The following is a 23202-nucleotide window of genomic DNA, read 5'->3' as shown; positions in this document are numbered from 1 at the left end:
GTGCACCTAAATCTAAGTACACGGGTGTTTTCGCATTTCGCCCCCATCGAAATGCGGCCGCCGTGGCCGGGATTCGATCCCGCGACCTCGTGCTCAGCAGCCTAACACCATAGCCACTGAGCAACCACAGCGGGTGTTTTTTTTTTTCCCAACCTGAAGACATACTTCAATTGCAGATATAGTCATGACGTTTGTATTAAGTGGACAATTTTGCTACCTACTTGTACTCATGAAAGTTCCAGCCACGGAACTGTATCTAATTCTCATACAGAAAGCATGAAATTGCTCTGGGCGAAGTATCTAATGTGCCTGCTGCGAACACGTTCAAGTAATAACTCAGTTCTCGCAGCGAGCGCATGAGCGCGCCTTTGTAATACTGAATATCATGGTCTTGAGAATCGTGTTTAATTAGTGTTCCGCGCGACTGCCTACTCGAGGCACTTCGCGTCTATTCGCTGGCTTCTTTCACGCTCGGAAAAACACTTTCCTGAAGCACGTATAGAGTAAACAGAACGCTGTATCGGGAGCTTATTATGTTGCTCTACAATTTTCTCATTGACACTTTTCATCAAGTTCTAATATTTCAGAAGTTCATTACTTATATAAAACTAATTACGTAATTAGGCGGGATGCAAAATCATTTCGCGCCACCACCACTTCGCCTGTCCTGCAACCTCATGAAAGCCGCGATAGCTCCCAATCTGATATGACGTGTACACACTGATCAGGCATGAATTGACCCAACAAAAGGAAAACTCACAGGCCTACGCGGCACACGCAGCACAGTCACAGCGTAAGTTGGGGGAGCGGCTGCACAGGAGCTCCATTTTTGGCACCACGCACTACAGGTCTTCGCGGCGAAGTACCTTCGCGTACTTTTCACGAGAACGATCCGAACTGTTCCACCGGGGTCGACGGCGAGCTGCGACTTCTCCTGTTCTCTGCATAGCGGTCTGCTAAGCCCGATGTTGCCTGGCTGGAGCAGGGCGCATAGCTCTACGAATCGCTTCTTCGGGTTCGTCTCTTGCGAGGAGAGGCCATAACGTGTACCGAAACGGTATCCAAACTACGCGGCGCACATGTCGCATCCTTTGACTCGTGGCATGGTACGTCGCTGTTGGTGATGGTGATGACAATGATGGCATCCCCTTCCAAACGGGAAGGTGACCAGTAATCACCTAGCCTGCTACATCCAGGGCCAGCTACATGCAGCATGCAACTGCTATATTCAACTGCTACATGTCGGGACACCTTGTGGAATATAACGGAAATGCAATGCAAACTTTATAGGTATCGATGCTACGCGGCGCGCATGTCAAATGGCGCAATACGGTGGTAATAATGATGATGCCGATGCAGTGAAATTACCTTTGAAACGGGGCGGTGAAAAACAGTCACCTAGCGTGCTTGAATTAATCAGGTATGTCGCATGTTTAATCATTATATCAATGTTCATATATCTCCATAATATTCTTTTCCTTCCTCAAGATTTCCCTATCTACCTTGCACATCTGCCTATGGAGCCGCTACATGGCGTGCCACCTGCTGTAACAATATGCAACGGCAACGCAAAGGGCGCACGTATAGGCGCTACGTGGCGCGAATCTCACATTTTCAGGCAAGGATCTTCGTGATGGTGATGATTTATTGGCATCCACATTCAAACGCGGCAGTGACATAGTCACCTAGCCAGCTTCATTTATTTAGGTACAAAATGTATTTTTTCGAGCATTCTTGCATACATCTCCTTAAACTTCTTTTTCTCCCTGAAACCTTCTTTAACTGCTTTGTGCCGCTACGCGGGCATCTGCTACATGGCGCTCTAACTGGTATAATAATATGCATATGCAGCGCTAAACGTGCACATGTCGACGCTACGCTGCGCGCATGTCACACCGCGTGTCTCCTCGCGCGCTTTCCCGGTCGGAGGGGGGGGGGGGGGGGGGGGGCACTTTTCCGCTGCATCCTCGCAAGCGCTGGTGTGACTCGGTGTTCCATGGAAAACCGAACCTTCAGCAGCTGAAAAGCCCAGACTACCACTTTTAGGAAATCACGCACTCTGCATTGACTGCACCGACAAGACGATACAATCAATTCGGGTATAGCTCCACTCAGACTTTCTTCGAAACATAGTTCACAAAAAATGGGTCCCTAGTAGACAACGCTCGACACAATCTGCCTTATGAGCAAATGTGCAAGACCTAGTCCTCCACTTTTAACGGAACGTAACGGAACGAAAGAGTTAAGTCTGGTACCACGACAGCGCTTATATAAAGTCTTGACAGACGCAATGTTGCCGGCACCAGTGTATCGCACGATATTCTGCATTGGACCTGTAAAGAACGTGCTAAAAAGAGTAAAACGAATGCCAGTACGACCGTCGCTAAAGCCCTTCTTTTTTCAGCTCCGCGCTAGTAATTTCCTCTCAAACCATGGCTCGATGAAAAATGACTTTTTGCGCCTTGGAGCGTCAACTGTTTACTATGCCGGAAGCCCGAAACCGTCTAACACATATTACTTCACTGCTGGGATGCGGTATTCCATTGGGCTATCTTACAGAGAACCCAAAAGAAGGTCTTACCGATTGCGCCATACGGGATTCGTTTCTTGCTTATTCTAAATGAAGACACTCTACCATATGACATGTTCATGCGGTTGCATGTCCTTGCGTAGTTTATGGAAAACTAGGATCGCCGTGAGACATGCTGAAATAAACGCTGGGCCTGCTACAGAATACTTCATCGAAAGCATTTGTTACATTAGGGAAACGTATAATTTGCAAAAAGAAAAGTCAACATGGCTCAGTTTGATGACTGAGCTTGCGAACTTCAAGCGTTTTTAGCCCCCGTATCAGCCAACCAATGGCAAAGACCTTTATCGTGACTGTCATGCATCGTCAAAATGCCTTGTTTTGTAACCACGTCGGTAACAAAGAAAAAAAGCTCGCGTGGCTCACTAGCAGAGTAGTTGATTCCCACGCAAAAGCCCCGAGTTCCATACCGGCGGCAACTGGGCCCTTTCTTTTTCCTCATTCCCGGCGATAGATGCCACGGACGGTGGACACTGGCGGCGGCGGACACCATCGCCACCAGAAACGGCTGTTGGTATGAGTCCATAACAGCTTACGCTGTCAAATAATCTTAGTATCTCCATGCGAAGGAAAACAACATTACCTTGGTTCTGCCCAGCTACGTGGTATTTGCATATTTGTAAACCTTAATGCTTAGTAGTTGGGAAAGCCTGTATATAGATATGTCGGGAGTTAAGCAAGGTGTTGTTTCGACCACGCAAATGTGTATATATATATATATATATATATATATATATATATATATATATATATATATATATATATATATATATATATATATATACATTTGCGTGGTCGAAACCACGATTTTATTAGTCATATCATAAGAAGCCAACAAACATTGACACCAAGGACAACATAGGGGAAATTACTTGTGCTTAATAAATGAAATAAAGAAACGAAGAATTAATGGAAATTAAAGTGGATGAAAAAACAACTTGCCGCAGGTGGGAACCGAACCCACAACCTTCGCATTTCGCGTGCGATGCTCTACCAATTGAGCTACCGCGGCGCTGTTTTCCCATCCACTTTCTTGGGTATTTATGTGTCCTAGTAGAACCCTGGGAGTGTTAGCCAGCGCCACCACACACAGACCTTGGCGGCGGACGTGGGACGTCCTTTTTGCCGTAGGCGTCACGAGAATGTGATCTTTTTGGGTGAAGGCAACTGGTCAATAAACCCACATATGCTACCTGAAGGCATCAATGTAGCCGGATTCGAGACCCTCGTTAAGTAATAGGTTGTGGGTTCGGTTCCCACCTGCGGCAAGTTGTTTTTTCATCCACTTTAATTTCCATTAATTCTTCGTTTCTTTATTTCATTTATTAAGCACAAGTAATTTCCCCTATGTTGTCCTTGGTGTCAATGTTTGTTGGCTTCTTATGATATGACTAATAAAATCGGGACCCTCGGTTAACCCCCTTTCTTCTCGTTTATTACTTAACGAGGGTCTCGAATCCGGCTACATTGATGACTTCAGGTAGCATATGTGGGTTTATTGACCAGTTGCCTTCACCCAAAAAGATCACGTTCTCGTGACGCCTGCGGCAAAAAGGACGTCCCACGTCCGCCGCCAAGGTCTGTGTGTGGTGGCGCTGGCTTGAGGACAACAAATTTGCTTCGAAATTGTAAAACCTTTGAGGTCGCGCTCCTCCCCCCGACACACCGCACTTAGAGGGAGGAATAGAGTCTGTGGAGAAGAGCTAAAATCCCTGGAGGGAGTGGCAGTATGTGTGAAGCAAATAAAATAAATAAAGCGCCAAACAGCCAGGAAAGACAGCAAAGTTGGATATTTACAAATGGTCCTTAAAAATCCGCCGCCTATCCGTTTTTCGTGAACCGAAAGGTACTGGCGTTCCCTTAAGTTATTAATTGACGCAGATATAGGAAGAAGAACGATAAGCACTGAAAAGAAAGTCAAAGAACAAGAAATATGCAGATCCCAGGCACTGTGGGAATCGAAGTAAGCGAAGCTTTAATTGTTTACTGTTTGCGTTCATTGACGTTATTTGGGTGTGATATATTGACTACATACGATAGTCGTGACGGAATGTGAAATGTTACCTTGCCTGCTTCGCTTGTGTTTGTCGCTCTGCTCGTCACTTTATGCGAGCCTTCGTCTCGTCGGCACTAAGTACACGCTTCGACGCCATTCTGGGTTGTAGCTCACGAAACTGCGTCCTCTCTCTTCCCTCGTTAACATTCTCCCCACCTCCTCCCTCTACTGTCGTTGCTGTTGCGGTTGAGCACGGAGACAAGCGCAGCAGCTCCTGCACAGCATTTGTGAGGGCTCACGCCAAGTTAGGCGTCCAGAGAGCATTGTGCAGATGCGACGCGGCGTAAATCTTGACACGAGCTTCTCCTGTCATGTGCTAACGCGATAGCGTTAAGGGCCCCGCGTCGCAGACAATGCGTTGTCGTCGCCGCATGGCAAATAATCATTCTGAATCACAACCTCGCCCGCCCTCCACGTGGCGCAAACCTTGCCTCCCATTCTTGACAAAGCTATTCCTCGGAATTTTGAGGATGACAACTCATAAACAAACATCATGAAACAAAACACTGACAGCGCATGCCTCTTATGTTTTTCTGACACGGCCACGTCTGGACCACGTCCCCCCGCGGCTGGCATTAGTGGCGTGCGTCTCAACTACGTCCTGACGTGGCCGGCGTTCGCGGGGTGCCGGAAAGCAGTAGTCGCCGCAGCCCACAGCAGCAGCAGCAGTGGGAAAGTCGAGGGAAGAGGCAAAGAAAGCTTCGCTTCAAAAGAGACTTGTTGTAGACGAGATAACGGCGGAGATAAGTGTTCTTTTCCAGCCAGATCTTCTAGTGAGTGGTTCGGCTGCGTCTACGCACGAAAGAAGGCGGGCACTATTCTGCAGGTCACCTATTGCTCAATCGGCATTCCGGCTTTGCAGGCCGGCTATATTCTTCTACATTTAAGAAACAGGAACGAAGCTTGATACCTTCGACATTATCATGTGTTGCAATCTAGCACACTCCCGTTGACCTGCTGTCCGACTTGTTTGAAATGATGTTTGGAGGGCACTTGCCATCATGGCATTGCAGTCATCCTTACGCGACATATGTCCTAATTCGATTGCACTCGGCAACCGACGAGGCAGACAATCCGAACCAGGAATGCTTTCTGTGTTGGAAGCATTTGTCAAAATTGCGGTATCCTTAGTTCGGAGTAAAAGAAGGGATAACAGCGCCGATACATTTGAAAAGGCCATGTCTCCTGACACCCGGCAGTTCTGAAGAATGCAGAGACACTTTGTTATAATGGGCTCTCAGCAGCACATGTTACGACAGGGTAGGTGAACTTCAGCAAGGTGACTGGCCACGACCGTCTGGTGTCGAAGGATCGGGCAGTGACGGGACGCTCTGCCGGTGTTCGTAATTTTTCGCCACCTTCGTTCTCGGCGCCTTTTATGCGCGCTGTAGCTCCACCCCCCTCCTCGTATCCGTCATCCCCCTCTCCTCCTTAAAGCTCTTTTCCGTCAGTCACTGTCACACTCGGCCTGGCGGCCACTAAATTTCCATACAAACACAATCTCATCATTCTTTCAACAAGGAAAAATGTGCAGTGCTGCTTGTCGATTTTCTTTTCTTTCTCTCCGCTCGAGTAATCGCTTTGTGCATTTCATAGGCATACGCGCCGGTGGGGTATAGCGACGTGGATGAACTTGCGGGTTCACTTAGAAAACGCTTCGCTACCAACGGTGAACGAAGCTAACGCGCCTGAAAATTTCTGCAATTATACTAGATGCAATAGCGCCTCTTGAAATGGGCTAGCCTAATTGTCTGCTCGCCCTATGCATGCCCACTAACCAGTGGGTCCCCTGCATGGGAGATGAAATGTCTGAGTAAATTGCACTAATGCTCAGTATTGTAAATGCTGTAATTCTTGTGAATAGGCCCGTCTCTACTTCTTGTCTTCCCACTATTATGTGCTTTCTCCAATTCTCTTGCCTCTTCATTGCACCAATCTCTTATCTGGCAAACGTTCAGGTGTCAGCCATATCCCGTGCGGTTAGCAAAATTCTTTTCCTTTCTGCCAACAAATGTAGTCACTTTTTCCACAATCTGACGCGAGCTGACGGGGACGCGTAATAAGCCGCCCCTTTCGTTCATTTGTTGTTGGCGCGACGGCGAATACTTTTATTGTGCGTGTGCATGGTAGAGGTGATCGTCCCATAAAACGTTCTCCCCCCCTCCCTTCGGAAAGCCGCTAGCCCTCTACTTGCTTTCACATTCAACCTTTTTCTTTCATCCACGCCGCTCCTTCTGAACCTTCCTCCTGAAACTTTGTGTTCCGTGAGAAAGGGGAGAAGGGGAGGGGGTATTTTATCAGAAAATTTCAGGAGGCGGGTGTATTCCGCCCCTCAAACCCCTTCCCCCTGGCTACGCCAAATTGGACGAGTGGTAATGAAGTTACTTTAAAAGACTGGGGGCGAGCAGCAGAAATAAAGGCTGTAGAACAACACAACACGTTCAAAAATGGCCTGTCGTGGTCACCTGTCGAACATTCTGCTGCACTTTTTTCTTATTTCACGTAAAAATCACTGCCACCTAGCAGTGTCCATTCATGGGCATGAATGTTAACCGTCTGTTCATACCATTTATTGTCGACAGGCTTACAGGGTGGCGAAATGTACTGAATTGCTGAAGGTCGCTCAAGAGAAAAAAAACAATACGCCGTTTTAGAGCGAAGCTGTTTATGGCTAGGCTTCCGTACATTTCTGTTCTGCGTCAACAAAAACTATCGCCATATGCAATGGTTCATACCCTCTTGAGCAAGCAAAAACTGCAATGGATCATTCCCAGAAACATGCATCCTGAGTACGACAAGGAAAGGAGGCAGGCGAGAATACAGGCGCTCAAGCATATACTCGTACGCACCAACAGCAAAGAAGAAAATGTGTGATATACGGACGCAGCTGCGTACAGAACAAACGACCGATTTGCAATTAGCGTGGTTGACGAGAAAGGCGAACAACTTACAGCCACATCCATACGTACCAAGGACGCGAGCACAGCGGAAAAGCTGGGCATAGCCCTGGCCATCGCAACGTGCAAGAAGACACACCCTTGAACAAAACCGAGATTGAAGCAGCACAAATCCTCTGGACGCCGGGACACGAGTCTCTCCCGGGGAACCAGGCGGCACACGCCGCGGCTCGAGATCATGCACGCCGAGCCATCTCCGACACGTAGAGAACACGGACCAACGACTGTGACGAGGTTGATGAACGGATATCCAAGAAGTACTCGGATATCTTGGCGCACTACAGGAAGCAGAGGCATCGCTATCCGCCCGCGCATAAGACGATGAGACAAGCGGTAACCTGGAGAAGACTCCAGGCTGGAACCTACCCACATGGAACACTGCTGCACGCCATGTATCCGGGCACCTACGGGCGAGACTGCAAGCTCTGCCCGCCGGACACGCCCAACACCTTGTGCCATATGGTGCTGGGGTGCAGGAATAATCGAGAAGCACAACCGTCATCATCACCACCAGGCGATAACATGCCGAAAGAAACTGATTCAGAGGAAGTATTGGAAGACCAGTGGGAGGCTCTGCTGGTGACGCAAGACTCTGACACCCAGCTACGGTTGGTGAACAGCGCTCGGGTGGCGGCAGCGAGCCATGGCTACCTGGACTGAGGAGGCCACCCACCTTTGGGCTATATATATATATGGTCGTCCACGCAAATGTGTATAAATCAATGTGTGTGCGTACCTTTCGCCACTATGTCTACCGATCAAGACAATAAATGAGCTCGTACCTTTGTTCAAAATTCTGTGTCACCTCTGTGTCGTGTGCTAAATAGCCTCGCTTGTCATCCACCTTCACGGAGTGGAATGGCTCATGTCTTTTATTACATTTTTCAAAGCAAGCTTGCGACCATCGCTTTCACGCAAGAATGATCCTGATAATGAACTTGTCCTCGGCAAGTGTTGTCAGCAAACTGTACGCATACGCTTGTGGTCCTTATTGGGGCAATGTCGAACGAACGTACTTTACAGAATGATTCACCTGACTTTTTTTCTATGGTTGCTATTAACCCATTAGCGGCCAGCGTACTTTTGAAGGCACAGTACGACTTTGAATAGTTAGTATTTAACCAAAAAACAGCGTGTTCCTTAGTACTGCGGTTTGCTAGGAAGGGGTCTTGCCAAGACGACCGCATTGTAGTATTCTGTCTGCTGCATAATGTATCTGACCTGTTCATCGCCATAGAGAAAGAAGTGCTGCTAAACACAGTAGGTGCTGCTACACATACACCTTCTTTATTCTTTTGTCAAGCACTGCATATGCTTCTCGAAGCTGCAGTTTGTGTGTATGTTTTAGAAAAGACTGGCGCAGACAATGAATGCATGACATTCCGTATACAATCCATATTTATAGCCTCGCAAGAAAATGAATGCAGGTGTACTTTGTAAAGTACGCTGGGCCTATAGGTATGGTAGAGGGGCGTGCTTCTTTTCGAAGCAAATGCGATGTTGTTGTTTTTACCTTTTTACCATAAAAATATTTTTTTTCAGGGCTACGAAACCTTCAGAAATGGTATCAGGTAATAAAATAACAAGAATAACATCAGCATTGCTATTATTCCTGTTGGTTCCTTTCTTGCTGCCGACAAAGTTGACGATGTTCTTGTCTTCTCAGTCAATGAAATAGCGAATGGTGTTACATTAAGTTGAGATAAATAAATCATCAATTTCAATATAATATGAAGATTACATAAGAAGACAGATAAGTTATGCGTGATTTCATTGCAAATTGGAAAATAGGTGAGAGGAAACAGAAAACAAAAACGTCCACGTACATTCCCCGGCCAATCGAGATGAGTTCTGCAATAAATGTAGGGCAACCCAGATTGGGGTACTAGACGCAGACCCCATCTCTTGAAAGGTTATAAAATTGTACGAAAATGTCACCCAGCAGGCCATAGAAGGCGATTGTATTGCAAGAATCCACTCATTGGAGAAGATGCCACCAGTCTGTTCAGTGTTTTAATTACCACTGAAACAAATGCGGAATGTGTTAACATTGAATGCCTGTATTCGTCATAAAGTATCATGTCTAGATCTGCATCAATAATATATTTGCATCGCGCACGCCTCTGAAAGCAACAATAAAGCCTTTTCGCTTTACTCCGATGAAGTCATGCTATACACTTGAATAGCAAGAACGCCTAATTTTCCCACTAAAGAACTAGTTTTTCTACCAGAAGGTTATCCAAACTTGCGTAAAGTTTCGTTTGAGTCTTTTCTGCAAGCGTTTCGGTTTTAGAAAGCTCAAAAGTATAGCATATACATTTGATGACCTGCATCATGTTTTGCTCCCATGAAGGCCCAGCGTAATTTAGGAAGTATGGAATTGTAGCGTTTCAAAAAATAAATCGCAGCTCATGGAACTTTGAGAATGCATTTACAGTGCAAAAATATCATCTGGTACTAAATGTGAACAGAGTTTGCCTGGTAGATATTTTGAGAGCTTTCATGGGCTAAAAATCCACTTTTTCTTTTTGTGTTATCAGTGTTTACAGGAGCTTTACGATACATCCGCGCTTCAGTAAGACTTGACATAGTTGTGCATAGTAAACTAAAGGATTTCTGAGATTTTTACGACCAGTGATATTTTTATGCAGTTGTTGAAGCTCGAACCACTCAAAGCCCAAGTAAATATACTGGCAAGCATTAGAGCACCCTTCGCAACTAATATAGTTGCTTCTACGATATAGTTGATGTGATATAGTTGCTTCTATAAAGCAGTTTCGCTTTCCCCGTTCATGCTGTGGAGGTGTTATGTGGTGCATCCATGCGGTGTCAGTTCGAAACAAGGTCATCCCGCTTCATTAGGAAAAAATCGAACATCAGGCATTATTAAAATATCTCGACCATTGCCCTCACTAGAAAATCGAAGACCGATAGGGCTTCTTTCCCTTTGTCAGAAACTTTATCGCTGCAGGTCGTCTTTCAGCGCAGGCCTTCGCAGACACTCCCATCCTATGCTCCCGCCCCTGAATCACCACATAAAGTGCAGCCCTTTCTGGCGCGCACTAACTTCTTGCATCACTCGCCCCGCTTTCTCGAAATATATCATTAGAATATGTGATCAAATGAAATCGCATTAGCTATAAATTATGATGAATTCCAAGCAAAAATAAAACAGTGTCTTGACGTACACGCCTATGATTCTTCTGCTCATTCGTTCAAGAAGTCAACCTGTTCTTGTACTCCATTTATTGTTTTACTTCGTGTTTCACCATATTTTCATGTTGCATGTGCAAATGGCTTTGATTTAGGCTAGCACCGAGTTTCACTTACTGCTTTCATTTTTTCTAGTTGTGATCTTCCCTCACATTAACGTACAGTATCTCTTTGGACGTGCAATTATTTTAATGAGCATTATCTGTTTGAATGACGAATTGTAGGTATCCTTCATTTATTTTAACACCAATTGGTGGGGCGGGAGGTGTTCGTTGTGCACATGGTAGTTAACATCGAGTTCGATGTACTGCTGTTCTAAATTTTTTTGCTTGTGTAATTTTCTATTCTAACATGAAATATCTGTTTTAATGTGCGCTGTATCTGTCATCGGTCTATTGTAACATCGCTGTGTAATGCCCGTATGGTTATCCTAATTACGTGTTTGTCTTGCTTCGTTCCTGTGGTTGCTGTGGCTGCCAAGCACAAGCGCATCCAGAACAAACGCTCACAGCATTTTTGTTTATTTATTCGTGGTCATTGTTATACCTCCTAGCTTTATTGCAGCATCACGTAAAAAAATTGGGCTATCTCCTCACATTACACAAAGATAGTTTTAGCATGTCCGGTCTTCCGGTGTTTCATTAGAGACTTTTAGCGTGTCCGCTATTCCGGCAAACGGGGGCGGTTTGGGCGGATTACCGGATTGTCGGGGGCGCAAACGTGAGCGGCCGGAGCGGTGCAGCCGCCTGGTGTTGTAGAGCTCAACCAGACAAACACAGAGCTAAAATTGCAGTAACCCACTTTATTCTGCTTCGCTGCTGGTGCAAATTTTCGGCAGCGGCGTAATTGTGTTCGCAATCACGCCACTGTCGAAAACTTACACCCCAGCTGAGAAGAATATAGTAATTGGCTCTGTGTTTAGGTGGTTGAGCTTTGCACCACCAGCTGGCACCACCAATCTGGCCGCTCACGTTTACGCTCCCGCTCATCCGGCAAACCGCCCGCGCTTGCCGGAATATCGGACGCACTAAAATTCTAGAGAGGTTTAGCTTGTCCGGTATTCCGGTAAAACGCAGGCGGACGGGGTGTTGGGACGGAGGTGTAAACGTGAGTGGTCTGCATGGTGCAGCCACATGGTGGCGCAGTGCTCAAACAGACAGAAACAGCTAATATTGCATTAACCGAGCGTATTCTTTGCTGCTAGTGTAAATTTTCGGCACTGGCGTAATCGTGTTGCTGACAATAATTTACACCCGCAACAAAGTAAAATACACTTGGTTACGGCAATATTAGCGGTTTCTGTCTGTTTATGCACTGCGCCACCAGGTGGCAGCACCATGCAGACCGCTCACGTTTACGCCTCCGCTCCAATGCCCCAACCCATCCGCCTGCGTTTTACCAAAATACCGGACAAGCTTAACCTATCTAATACTCGATTACCGGACACTGGTTCTTACCAGCGTACGGTAATCCTGTGAACGACATCTTCTGAATCTTTGTGTAACCACCACACTTTATAGACACGTTTTCGTGTTCCATGAGTGTTTCTGTCGAAAAAAAAAAGATCTAAAGAGCCAACCCGTCCACGATTACGTCACTACCAAAAATTTCCACTAGAAGAGAAGTACAATAACACACTTAGCTTGGAATAGTAGCTGGGTGTTTGTATGGTTGAACTCTGCGGCCCCAGGTGGCGCCACCAAACCGGACGCTCACGTTTACGCTTCCGGTACCCCAGCAAGAAATTTGCGGGCAAACTAAACGGTCCTAATGTCCATGACATGTAGTCCACCGTTTCATAATAAGTTTCATATAAAATTAAAATGTCCCATGTTTCACAGCCCTATGATTTGCTAGAGAGAGAGAGAGAATAGAGAGAATAAGGCCTGCAGCGGGTGACACACTCCATTTAGGAGTCCACCATCCTTGGGTGCCCTGATCGCTCGGTCAACCAGTGCGTGCAGGTCCATCGAGTCGGAGATGGACAGCACTTCCTCCGATTGCCGCTTGTTCGAATGTATGTGTTGCGGGTTTGAGCTCTGGTGTGCTTCTGCATTCCCATACTATGTAGTAGAACATCATTCTGTCTGCGAGAAGCAGGCGGTGTCGTTCCAGTGACATCGAATATGTCTATCAGCAGTCCCCAATCAACAATCTAAACGTAGATATTCCAACGTAACGAACTGGGGTACTCCGCATAATGGAAACACTGTATCTTTTGGTTTTACTAAAGGCCCATTGTAGTACTTATAAACAGTGAAGGTATGATTGTTCCATCACGGTGGAAAGGCGCGAGCACAAATACAAGGCGGACACAGGATTAACCTGTGTCCTGTGCCCACTCTCTAATTGGGTTCATGTTTATCACCCGTTGGTGGAACTATGATACCTTCAATACAGGCACAACCTCACCACTAAACCATCGTACCTAATCCTATTAAGAGTCCTGCAGTAATTTTACGTGTGAGCGAGCAATTTCGCTTCGGTCTTCAAAAAAATTACTGCAGAGCACCATTCAGGAATGACACCAAAGCTGGCTGAAAGATTGTGGCGTTTGCTCTCCGGCTAACCGCGCAAGCAGTATTTACGCTTGGGATTCAGTGTCGTTTACTATCTTTTGCTGAAGAGTTGCTGCGGCGAAGTCCGTGGCGTTCACAAATTATAGCAATTAAGGAAAGACTGAGAGGTGAAGAACAATGAGATTTTTAAAATGAAAGTGTGCTTGATTTGTCTCGATGCATGACTTCTGCGCTTCCATCATAGTGCAGACCTTAAATTAGGAATTCGTATGCAGAATGGGTACTGTTGCACTACTATGTAAATGTAACAGCCTGATCGCGTGCGTACAAGTGTTGACCAAACCGATGTCACATTTATCTCTAAGGACGAAGGATATACACCGAGCTTTTGATTTTGGCGTCGTGTATGACTGGTGATCGTTGTAATGATGTAGTGTGCTTCTCAGTAGTATGAAAGGATCATTTTCATTCGCAGGTGATGTGGCCAGAGGTATACGTAAGGTGCTATATGTCACCCCAACGCCATTATCCATCAAAGAAAGCACGACACTTGGGTGTTAAAAGTACATCACATAAAACGCACAACTTCTGCCATAAAAAAACGCGGAATGAATTTCATTAAATATGCGGCATTTTATGAAAATGTCTGTAGAAAAGCATGGTCACCGTGTTTATCTTTAATTTAGGACTTGAAGATATTCTGAGTAACTGGCGAAACTAGCAAAATTAAAACAATATAGAATAGCGAGGAAGCCAGAACTTTGCTCTGCAGTAAAAACGTAGAAAACTCCATTTTTAAGCTTAATCTTGGATCGCAACTAAAGCGAAAAAAGAAACAGGCTTCCTAAAATTTCGCTTATTTTTTTGAACGGCAATATATACAGATTTGTAAATATTAACTTAACCAGAGGTGAACATCTTTCATATTCATATATATAATGACGGTTCTTCCTGCTGGGCAAGCTTTAACAATACAGTTGACGAGAAGCTAACATGTATGAAATATTTTGCACAGAAATAGCAATTTTAGCAAGATACGACTGATGAGTGTGATAAAAGATCAGCTTGGAACTGTTAAAATTCAGAAAATCTTTCTCAGATTACTTCAGCAAGGGTCTAAATACGAAACGTGTACGGAAACCTACGTATATCGGCATAAGGTGGAGCCCAGATATTGCTCTCTCAGCTTCTTGGTCAAGGTTGGACAATAAAGTTTTCTCGTCGATTTCAGAGAGCTGAGAGCAATTGGCAACATATTTTTTTCTTGCGCTATGAATTGTGCGGTATGTAAAAATTCGGCTCTATACATGAGCCTCTTTAACAGGAATGTAACAAAACACTCAAATAGTTTTCGAAAATATTTTTAAACATGTATAACAAAACTCCCAGCGAATATACAAACAATGACTTAAGAATGTGCGACTGTAATAATATTAAGAACCTTAGCTATGGGATTTTATGTTATTTTTTATTCGTGGGTGTAATAATCGGGTGTTATATTTAAAGAGTAAAACCAAGGAGAAATCGCGTGACATTCTTGTATGGCAGGAAAATCGGGGAGAAATATGGGTTTCGGTCTTTGGTAGCCCAAAGTTCGGGATCGCTCTCGTAACATTTCCAAACGATTAAAACAATCAAAGGTGTCTCTTTGGACAAAACATTCTGTGAAGCAAGCGAACTGCCAAACAAGATCGTGTAATGGCAAATAGAGCTGTTCGCAGATCATGTGGTGCACTAATCTTGACAAATCCTTGTTGGCAGGCATTATTGACACATTCAAAGGAAAAGAACGTTCACAAAAACAACGAATAGGAACAGCTCTGCCAGTCGATCCCTCCTTCATTTTGTTCTCTAATTATTTTTGTAACACAGAAAAAAAAATACGAGAACTAGAACCCGCGCACATGCTTTGCTGAACGGGTGGTGCCTTTCATTAAAAGACTTGCCGTTATAATTGTTGACCTACATTATGATATGCATTGGAAGCATTTCTTTTCTATTTTATTTTACGAAAGGGCAGACTTCGCGGAAAAAATGGGGTATAGTGCGATTTCTGTGAAATTTGTTCGGGATGCGAAAACCGAGAAATATGAGATTTCACCCGAAGCCGAAGGACCTCATACATAATGCGCTGAAGAAGTGAGTAATGTGAAGTGTGCAGAACGACCTACCAGGCTTACGGTGCATGCATACATTCTTTATGGAACACTAGGAATAATCCTGCGAGCTTCCAGCGCCAGTAGAGCAATGGACGCAAAAATGGACGCGGTTGTAAGACGTGAATTATATTGACACAAGGGGTAGCACAAACTTACCTACGAACTTTATTTTGGGGACTGTGTTCCCCCTTAAGCAGCGGACTCCACTCTCTTCTTGCCGTCCAGACTTGCGTAGGTTGTGATCACCTGCGGTAGAAATTTCTCCTACGATGACAAGGTCCTCTCGTGACACAGACCGTCGATGCATGCGGCCTGCACACCTTTACACAAGGGACACAGGAAGGAAATTAACGAGAAAGTGCTCAGCAAAAAGACTGGCCTGGACACATCAGTTATCACAGGGACCGTGAGAATATGCAAACAAAGGCAGCTCCTGCGTCAGCCTGCCTTCGATCACCCTACCCACAAAAAGGAAATCGGTTATCTTTCTCCTGTAGCAGTCTCATTTAGAGTCAAAATTAGTTGTTGTTTTTTCTATTTTTAGAGCCTCTTTCTTTCCTTTGCATCCCTATACGGGATGTTTGTACGACTACTTTAAGTAGTATTTAAAAATAGCCGTCTTGAAGCAAGTGGACGGTACAATCAGAGACATGCCGGCAGCCGTCAGTGGTGGCGACCACGGGGGGACGGGCGATACCGGGTAATCAGTGCCTAATTAAGAAAATCTAATAATCAACGTTTATAACTTTATTTTCAATGGGCTCATCGTAATTGCGAAATTGAAGTGGGATCTCGGTACAAGCCATGTCAACTTCTGGATCTGGAAGAATGCGCTAACGCGCAGAATTCTGGGAAGACAATAGAGAGAGAGAGAAGTAAACGTTATTTGCGGCGTAAATTAGCAGTTGAGACCCTAGCAGAGGAGCTAGCGTGGAGGCCATGAGGCCGCGACGCGGTTAGCCCAATCTGCAAGAATGACTTGGCATTCTTGGTCATCCGTCTTGATCGCACACTCCCAGGCCTCAAGCATGGGGGCTTGCCGAAGAATCGTCTTTGGCGGGATTGGATTCTTGGTTGGATTCACTAGGGTTGAGGATTGGGCGAGTTGGTATTGAATTCTAAAACGCTCTGTTCATTTATCTGGCCGGCTCGGCTTGTTTCTTCCTTTCTACGTTGCGCTGTACGAGTTTTAGCTTGGTTGGATTCTCTCCGGGGATCCAGGCCACGGCTCTTCGGCGGGGACAAACTCGATCCGTGCTAAGCCCCAAAAGTGTGGCTGGAATTTCCAAGCATGAGTTCAAACCTATCTACAGGCTCTGCGAAGTACTAACCGCAGACCAAGATCACATACTTGGGGGTGTGGCACGACCAATTTCGGCTACTGGAGCATGCGCAACCGAAACAGGAAGGCCGCAACGAGCGCAAAGAAAGGCCGCAACGACCGCAGCGACAGCCAACGCGCTGCGACAGCGAAAAGAGAGAGAGAGGATAAACTTCATACAAAACCGCACACGAGCATAGGTAGCTCGCCTCTCTGCAAAGGGTAGTCGCATCAGTCCAGGAGTCCAGCGGCTTTAGCTGCCCTTCTCGTTCGGTTGACGAGGTTCAGCTGGTCCGTCGAGACAGGGCTGGACAGCACTGCCTCCTATTACCACGTGGTGGGGTGTGCTATAAGTGTTAGCATTGCTGTGCTTGCGCAAGCTCATACGATGTGCTAAAGCATTGCGCAGTGATGGTAGTGTGGGCATTCATAGCAACAGAGCGCAAGACGTGTAGCGTGGTAGAGACTCAAGTGCGTATAAGTGTTTGTTTGGATTTTCCACCGTATTACGGCTATCCTCTCGCGTCGGAGTATTATGAGGCGGCGGTAGTGTTCTTACTGAAAGATGACAGGGTGGTAGGATGTGCGTGTAGGTTAATGGAATGGGCTCGGGGTGGAACCGCTCGGCGCATCCTTCTGGCGGCTCCTGTTGGCAACAGCGAGAAGCGCGAAGCCGCAGCGTGCTGGCTACCCGGTGATGGGTGACGTAAGCAGAACGTTGCCTCAAGGGCTGCGGCATTGCGTTTCCCTGCAGCCCCCTGGTTTCGGTTGCGCGTGCTCTGATAGCCGTAATTCTTCGTGCCACGGTCCGCGGGCAATCGCATCTTTCCAGATCCAAACGCCGATGTGCCTTGTATGTAGAGCTCGTTCCAATTTCCCAATTAAGATGAGCCTACTGAAACTAGAAGTACAAGAGTTATTTATTACACTTTTGTTGATTAGCAGCGAATTATGCCACAACGGCATGTATCCGAAGGAACTGTCGTTTTAACGCTTATGTTTAAATGTTGCTTAAAGCCTTCGTAGAAATGCCCAGCATAGTCCCACTTCCATTCAATGAAATTAAGTTGATTGCGTTGTTATCGTTCTTTTCTTTACGGTCGTCCTCTTCCGAAGTTGGCCGCACCAACTAAGTAGTCGAAGAAAATCCCGTCTCAGACCGTACCATTACCGAGTGCTCGTAGGTGCGGTAGAAGTTCTGTAGCTTGCACTCCTGCTTCCAACAGTTGCGCAGATTCTGTCATAGATGTTTGACTAAAAATTCCTTTATGGCTCTGTGAGGCACCTCTTTTCTCAAAATACAATTGCTAGCAGGAATGTTTCCATGATGGTACAAAAAATGTAACCCTATCCCATCTTCAAATTTGGCTCATTGTTACGAAACAGAAAATAAATAGCACAACATTAGCTCTAATACCTGGTAAAAGTGACAGCATTACGAGGAGGCACTGAAACGTTGCTTGAACATTTGTGGTCTCCAACGCCAGTTTGTTTTGGGGTAAATGCAAAAGTGCGCGTAGCTAGTATAATGGCCTCACGCATCACTGTGAGAAATACCTCAGCTTTAAATACAAATGTATTATTAGTGTTGCACCCTCATTCAAATCATGTAAGTCCCATCCGGCAATCATATTATTAATCTCCACAGGTTTAGACAGTCGGCACTGCTGTAGAAGTGTGCCCCCTATGGCAAAGTGTACTTTCATTGGCCAAGACTATGAGAATGCTTTGCGCCTCTTGCCCTCTATAAATATTTTGTGCACTATTTAAAAGAAGCTAAAATACAGGCTCAAAGCAACCCATGTAGTTATTGAGAAAATTCGGGCTAGAGCGAGACTATCTGGCGGTGAGATATTCTGAGGAATCTACTAATATCACCCAAATAGCATGGGGGCGAAATCGAGAGGCGCGACACAGTTGTGGAAATCAAACCTAGAAGTATAGACAAAATTCAGTTCCGAACAGTCTGCTCTAGTTTATTGGGCAACCGCTACTCCAGAAAATGGTGTTCGTTCTGCCACAACACCACAGTTGATGTAGATTTATTAGGTGGAGTTACCTTAAAATTTTCATAGTGCAAGAAAAAATTGAAAGTGGAGGACATAATGTGGTCGGAGTGGTCGCGGCCATTTATAGGCAATACCTCACGACTTCAAGTGTACCAGAGAGCTCGAATAATGCCAGTGTTATGCCAATGCATCAGAAGGTGGCCTTTAAAGAATTGAATAATTATGGGCTCATTAGCTTGCTTTGGGCATTGTATAAAATATGCACCACGATAATTTTCAATATAATCAGGGGAGCACTCTAGTTCGATCAACCAAGAGAACACACTCGCTTCAGGGAGGGATATCCTACAATGGACCACGTCCATGTCAACCATCAGGTAATTGAGAAACCTGTGGCGTACAAGCAACCTCTATATATGGCTCTCATAGATTATGAAAAGGCATTTCATACAGCAGAGATACCAGCAGCCATGGAGTCATTGCGTAATCGAGATGTACAGGAGGCCTACGGGAATATCCCACCAGTAGCCTACAACAACTCAACTCAACAACTCAACTATGCTTAGAAGTATCTACGCAGATTAAATAGCAATTTGTTTCTCCTCAAAAAAGTTGAACATTAGAAAGTAGAAAGCAGAAAAGTAGAAGGACAAAATCCATCCAATGCTTGTCACTGCATGCTTAGAAGTATTCAAGCGGTTGCTGGGAATGTTTAGGAGTGAGAATCAACAGTGAATATCTCCACCTTCAATTTGCAGATGACATTGCCCTGTTCACCAGCGCTAGGGAGGAATTGCAACAATTTATTGAGATCCTTAACCGAGAAAGGACCTTCACCGTCGCATGAGTGTGCGTGATTGTGTTCTGGTGCATTCTGTGAGTGCACTGTGTGTTGTGTTATTACGCAACTGGCCCCATGAAAGAACCTGCTGAGTTGGTAAGAATCAACATTGCCTCTTTCGCCACTTGCGTTGTTTAACTATAGTACCTATTTTCCTTTTTTCCACTTTCTTGCTTTTTTGTCTTCTCGCTTGTAGCATAACTTAGTAGCTTTTCTTCGAAGCTTTGTTTTGAATGCCGTAACCTCTACTGCGTCCCTAATTTTTGCATCGATACCACCGCAAGTTCCCACTCGCTCGCAAGCCATCCCCAACGACCAGCGACGATACTGACATCGACTCCCCCTTATCAGGCACTACTAGGACATCAGCGCCCTCGAAGGAGCCCACTCCTGCATCAAAACCGGAAGCTTCCCTCATCGGTGCAGCCTCCTTGCAGCCAGAAGCAGCGGAACCCGAGCCACTAAAATCGACAGAAAAAAGCAGCCGTAGTGGCGCAGTCTCCCACGCAACAACTGCGCGATCCATGCGAGGGCAGTAAGCGTTGAAGACAACGCCAATGCTTCACAGGATGAGCCCCCTGATCAAATCTTTCTGTCAGGACCAATCGACGACACGTGCTTGCTGACTGGGTACACGAAGAAACCGCGGGACCTGCCTCGAGAACTTGTTTCTGCTGATCGTTGGTGTGGTTTTCTATCCATTCTGTTCGATGTCCTTTCGGCAGTTGCTAAAGAGGTTCAACTGCCACCGGCGCCCGCTGCTGGCAAACCAAAGCGCAAGACCAACCAAGACAACGCTCAGCAGATGCAAAGGTTCTACCTTCGCAACCACAGCCGGACGTTTCGCCTCATCGTGGCAGGCGAGTCAAAGCGGGGCTTGATCGCCCTCGACAAGCTGGAGGAAATTTCTCCGCATCGCGGGCACCCAGGAAAGTGGACACCAGTGTGCTCCTGAACAAACCCCGTTACAATGACTTGACAGAACCCTGTCCAGCTAAACTCACTGACAGAGAAGTGGCGACGCGCCTTCGCAGATGCGAAAACACGGCCTCTCAGCAGCGACCACTTTACGCACCAGCGCTGGCGCTCAAGTGACCCTGATGCCTTTTTCTTACAGCAGTGTTTGATGTCTGCCTCAGGTACCAGCGCGTGCCCACTGTCTGGAAGGAGACAAGGACGCTCCTTATCCAGAAGAAGGGTGAGCCTAAAGACGTCGCGAACTGGAGACCCATCGCCCTTGGAAGCACAATCACCAGGCAGTACGCAGGGTGCCTCGCATCCCGTCTAATGCAGTGGTTGTGCGATCCAGAAGTGCTCTCGCGGTGTCTGAAGGGGTTCCTGTCGCACGACGGCGTGTTTGAACACAACTCGGTGCTGCAGGAACGCCTCGATGCAGCGTGGGCCGGTGGTGGGAAAATGTGGCATGGCGTTCCTCGACTTTGCCAACGAATTCGGCTCTGACCCGCCCAACGCTCTCGTTGACGCACTCCGCGGAGTAGATGCCGGAGAGGACTTCTGCGCCACTGTTACAGACCTCTACCGCGACAAATCCAGCATCGTGGCTGAGGCCAGCGCGACCGCCCCAATCAACATCCCAGCCGGGATTCGCCAGGGTTGCGCACTGAGTGGCCTGTTGTTTTACCTGGTGATCAACCCCGTCATGCGGGCAGTTCAGGGAGGCGACAAGCAGCACAACGTGCTTTCCTACGCCGACGATCTGACGCCGCTGGCGGGCGACCCAGGTGAACTCCAGAGCCGCATTAATGTAGTGGCAAACCTCACCTCTCGGTTGGGACTCCAGCTCAGCTCAGGGAAATCCAAAAGTCTGCACATCTCTGGCGAAACCCCTGCAGGCACCGGGCCAGACTACCAATGAGGCGATCGACGTCGGACGCAGCCTGCTGCACTCCATGTTCGTCCCTTGGCAGAAGATTGATGCGGTCAAAACTTCCGTCATTCCTGCACTCAACTTCGCCATACGGTGTGGGGTTGTGGGAAAAGCAGATTGGGCACGCCTCGACGAAGCCCTGCGGCCGCTAATCAAAAGGACACTTTTTCTGTCAGCAAACTCGGCAAACGGGTACAGAGACAGAGAACGACTTCCGAGCGCTAGCAAGCCAGCTGCAGCTGGTATAGACCGAAGCACAGGCCTCCCGCCGTCTGGGTGCCTCTTGCCAGATGCAGGAACATGGTGGCATCATCGCGTGTGGCAAGGACACCCTGACTTACAAAACACTGCACTAATGTAGTGAGAACGCTCCGGAATAGCATGACGGGAGCACGGGACTACGAGAAACCTAACCAAGCAAAGGTGACGGAGTATGCCGCCGCTCCCACTTTATGCGGTCTGGCCGCTTCACCCAGTTGAGCGACTGGCGTTCCGTTCACAGGGCACGCCTCAACCTACTGCCCGTGAACGCAGCCAGGCCCTGGGAACGTGCCTCGGACCAGCGCTGCAGGGTATGCAGGTACACACAGGAAACGCTTCCGCAGGTCCTGTGTCACTGCATGAGTCACAGCTCTGCATACACCAGCAGCCACAACAAAAAGGGTACAGACTGTCACCGCAAAAAAGTTCACGGTGACTCAGGATAACCGACCTGTCGGTGACAAGACGCCCCGCCCCTATCTGGTCCTTACCAATGGAGAGGAGGCGATGCTCATCGGCGTGACCTGTCCGTTCGAGAACCGACTCGAGGTTCTGGAGGCAGCTCGACAAGCAAAGGTGGAGAAGTACAAACCCATCCGGCCCAGTACCTCTTCGCCGCGACCAGCGAGTCAGCATCGAGGCAATCGTCGTCGGTACGCTCGGATCCAGGGACCTAGGTAACGACCGAGTCCTGAAATGACTCTGCAGCAAGAGCTACCGCCGGCTGTTCAAGCTCGCAATCAGTGAAAGCAGTGTGTCTTCACGCGAAGTCTACTCTAGGTACGTGGCATCCAGGTGAGGGGAACACGTTCCCCAGTGGACTTCGCCTGCCACGTTGTAAGAAGACTTCAACAAACAAACATAAATCTACACAGAAACACGCACACACAGGTTCGTCTTGAATAAAGGAAGGTTACAAATAATGCACACAGTTATTTTCATCACGTATAAAATGTGCACAGCATTTTAGAAAACCTATGTTCTTACCATTTTGTACCCGCCGCGATTGCTTATTGGCTACGCTGCTTCGCTTAGATTCTAAGCACGAGGTCGGGGAATTGAAACCCGGGCACGGCAGCCACATTTCGATGGGGGTACAATGCGAAAACACCGGTGTACTTAGATTTAGGTGCACGTTAAAGAACCCCAGGAGGTGCGAATCTTCGTAGTCCTCCCCCACGGCGTGCCTCATACTCAGATAGTGGTTTTGGCACGTAAAACCCCACAATTTAATTTTTGTACCCTTTTGCCTGGGACCTCTTCGGGTTCCAAGTGTGACAAGGGTAGTTCGAGGACTCGTTACAGCTCCTGCAGTCCACTACCCAGAGCCTGATGGGGTATGTGCCCTTGTACTCTTTTTGCACAATCACCAGGAACGGCCCACATTT

At 46.9% G+C, this 23202-nt stretch overlaps 1 long non-coding RNA gene across 2 annotated transcripts in view; it reads right to left on the bottom strand.

The window, feature by feature from the left end:
- Positions 1–23202, bottom strand: part of LOC126537923 (uncharacterized) — a 58897-nt gene that overhangs the window by 22633 nt on the left and 13062 nt on the right. The window contains exon 2 of one of the 2 annotated variants that reach the window (XR_008613866.2): positions 15651–15806. This is a non-coding gene — a long non-coding RNA (uncharacterized lncRNA). The remainder of the gene's footprint in view (positions 1–15650; positions 15807–23202) is intronic. The other variant, XR_008613867.2, reaches the window with a different exon arrangement.

This window comes from Dermacentor andersoni, chromosome 4 (genome assembly GCF_023375885.2).
Source record: "Dermacentor andersoni chromosome 4, qqDerAnde1_hic_scaffold, whole genome shotgun sequence".
Lineage (NCBI taxonomy): Eukaryota > Metazoa > Arthropoda > Arachnida > Ixodida > Ixodidae > Dermacentor > Dermacentor andersoni.
This window is presented reverse-complemented; position numbering and strand designations above follow the sequence as displayed.